Source organism: Cibotium barometz, chromosome 12 (genome assembly GCF_041138505.1).
Source record: "Cibotium barometz isolate CiBa-2024 chromosome 12, ASM4113850v1, whole genome shotgun sequence".
NCBI lineage: Eukaryota > Viridiplantae > Streptophyta > Polypodiopsida > Cyatheales > Cibotiaceae > Cibotium > Cibotium barometz.
This window is the reverse complement of record NC_141057.1, coordinates 25193740-25197233: the sequence shown is the minus strand read 5'-3', so window position 1 is coordinate 25197233 and position 3494 is coordinate 25193740. Positions and strand designations below refer to the sequence as shown.

At 43.8% G+C, this 3494-nt stretch overlaps 1 pseudogene; it reads right to left on the bottom strand.

Annotated features, from left to right (window-relative positions):
* Nucleotides 1-283: 283 nt before the first annotated feature.
* On the bottom strand, nt 284-1201 carry LOC147633210 (calcium-dependent protein kinase 7 pseudogene; annotated as a pseudogene).
* Between the last annotated feature and the right edge of the window lie 2293 nt (nt 1202-3494).

The window sequence follows — 3494 nt, the reverse complement described above, 5'->3', positions numbered from 1 at the left end:
ATCAATAATCAACGAAATGACCTTACTTGAATATTTATTTATTCGTCGCCTATACACTACTTTACAAAAAAGAAAACCCTGGATTACTGCATTGTATGCCATCCTAGAGACAGAACTCAACACTTCTCTGTTGTGGGCAGGCCTACACATCAAAACTTGTGCAAGGTGAACTCTAAAAGGGTTTATCCCCCCCCAAAAAAAGAATGGTTCTCCCTTCCCATATTGCACCACAAGAAGCTCCTAATAACTGTGCTCAGTGTCCAGCCCCTAATTCCTTCGTTAACTAACAGCTTAGAGCTAAGCATTCCTGTTGCAGGCTGTTGCCGGCGTTTTTAGTTGGACTTGTACTCTGGGTATGATGCTGTTGCACATGATCTTGTAGCCAAGGGTGAGCCAGCTGCTGCAGGTCCCTGAGTCTCATCCGTCTGTAGGGGTTCCGCTGCAGCATTCCCTTGATAAGCTCCTTGGCTGGGGCTGAGATGGACGGCCAGGGCTCCCTCTTCAGATCCAGCCTCCCTCGCTTCACGGCCTCGAAGATGTCCGCGGTGGTATCCCCGTCGAAGGGCGGATAGCCGCACAGCAACATGTGGAGTAGCACGCCCAAGCTCCACACGTCCACCTTCTGGTCGTGGGTGCCGGTGAGCAGGATCTCGGGAGCGAGGTAGCATGGCGTGCCCTCCACGTCGTCGAAGACTCGACGGTGGGAGAAGTCAGCAGAGGCGCCGAAGTCCGCGAGCTTGAGGTGGGAGTAACTTCTTCCTCGATCAGCGAAGAGCACGTTCTCTAGCTTGAGGTCCCTGTGCATGACACCTTGGTCGTGGCAGAAGGACACCCCTCTCACGATGGCCGCGAAAGCCTCAGCTGCCTGGGACTCCGGCAGGCGCCCATTGCTGGTGTTGTCCCTGAGATGCTCGAGCAGGTCTCCTCCCTCGCACAGCTCCATCACCACGTGAACGCACTCCTCGTCCTCGAAGCTCTCTTCCAGCCGAACCACGTTGGGATGACCCTTGAGCCTTTCCAGCGTCGCAACTTCCGTGCGCACATGGCGAAGGGCGCTCCCTGATTTGCGCACGGACTTGCAGGCGTACTGCTGGCCCGTGCGCTTGTGCGTGCACAGCCTCACAATGCCATCCACGCCCTCGCCCAACTGGCGGCCCAGCGCATAGGAGGAGCAGCAGCTGCTGCTGCTGTTACTTTCCATGTACGTACCTAAACTGTGCAAGATGATGAGAGAGAGCGTATGAGAAAGAAGTACACGATTATAGAAGGCAAAGAAAGGTGAAGAATCGCAAAGGATAAGATGGCAGAGACACAGTCGAGGTACTTTATATGTAGACAGACAGCAGTCGGACTTTCGTCGACGAGTCAAGCGGCCCGCATGGGCGACTCGGCGGACCGACAACATCATCCCTCCCTGATCGTCAACGTTCAAAAATTACACACTTTCTCCAAGGCCTTGTAAATTGTAACCAAACTAACAAACCTTCGACTCCAAACAAAAACTCTCGAGAGAAGTGCTTGTAGATTGTAAACAAACTAATAAAGCTTCGACCCCAAACAAAAGTTCAAACACAAACTCTCGAGAAGTAGTAAGCAGAGGGACCCCTCTCCGTGAGGGACTTTGTATTTCTCAAAACCACCCAAAAATCCAAGTGGCTTTCCCCTAAATCTAACCCTCTTCCTCATCCATCACTACCCCGATGATGCAATTCTCTCATCTTCGAAGCCCCAAAACCACCTTTGTTTTACTCCTCTGCTTTGCTTCACCTCTCTTCTTGCGTCGGGCGCACAAAACTCATCCTTGACTACTTTTTCGTAGCTGCGCAATTTGGCCACCTAACGGTCTTTATTGAAGCTTTAGTATATAAACCTTTCAAGGCTTTAAAACCTTAAAGCTTTTAAGCTTTTCTAAAGGCTTTCAATGCCCTCGACCCCTGACTCAGTTTTTGTAAATTTTCCCTTTCTCAGAAATTTTTGAGAAATTCCAAATTGCTTTTAGCTTTCCAAAAATACTTCTTTTTGCCTAAAATTCCCTTTTTAGCCTAAAAATTACACAAAAATAACCATTAAAATTTCCCCATAGCTTTTACGACAAAGCGACCATGTTATCGACCACTTATGCATGCTCCCGGGATTAAATCAAGGTAACATTATTTATTATTTCTTTTCGAGACTAACATATTTGCAAATTTCTTTTCGTCATAATATTTAGTACACAATCACAAAATGACTCTTCCATCCCCTCACAATCCACATCAACCATCCGAACATCTACAACTCATGGTAGAATGTATGCGACTCACTTATATATCCACACGCAACGCACACTTGCTTGAGGCATTGCTAAACATCTTTAATGAACAAACCTGAAGACGAATGGTCAAAGATCTCAATGAACGATCATGATGCATGTTTTGTCGTGATCCCCATTAGCAACACTCAATATTTCCTCCCAATATTTAGTTTTGTCAACTCATGGAGCAACACGAAATCATATTCGGATAGAGAATCAAAGACGACATCACCATAGCCCAAAGATCTCAACGAACGATCATGATGCATGTTTTGTCGTGATCCCCATTAGCAACACTCAATATTTCCTCCCAATATTTAGTTTTGTCAACTCATGGAGCAACACGAAATCATATTCGAATAGAGAATCAAAGACGACATCGCCATAGCCCATGAACACTTTTTATCTCACTTACATTTCCTTCAATCATCACACTTTACCCCTGAAAAGATATTTATCACGATGCATACACATGTCTTTCGAGGATTATAGAATCACACTTTTATTTTGTAGCACATCAACCACACTTGGAGATGACAACTCTTTTACTCCAATTTTCTATTCACATATCATTATAGCATCAAACTAATTCATAATACTTAGACATCCCTTTCTTGAATATATTTTTGAATTATCAACCTTTTTCGTCAAAACGTTAGACAATAATAACAAGCAAAGGTAATATTTATCGTAGATATTTAATCAAGTATGAAGGCCACCCCATCGAAGATTCTCGATGGCTATCAGGTCATACCCTCGCCACCTATCCATTGTGATTGCATCTTATGTTCATACTAGCTCATGATAATTATTTATGATTTTATGAGCAATTGAGAACAATTACTTGTTACCCCCGGGGCATGTTATCCGGGGCATGTTATAGGGAGTTAATTCATGGAATATATATTCTTACATTTATCATTATTTATAAATTGGAGTTAATCTATGAAATATGTATTCTCACGTTTTTCATTTTTATAAATTCTCTTGGGATGCCTTTCTAAATCTACGACGATCGTAGTTTACTTGACGCATACGTAGGTGAATTTGTACATGTGTACATTGTCTTGATATTATAAGTGCTATTATTTTGCTTTGGGATATTTTATTTTGGATGCGCCTTTTATTTTGGATGCGCATTTTTTATCAAGCTATGTGCAATGGTACAATGTCTACCAGGATAAATGAATTTAATTAGCTG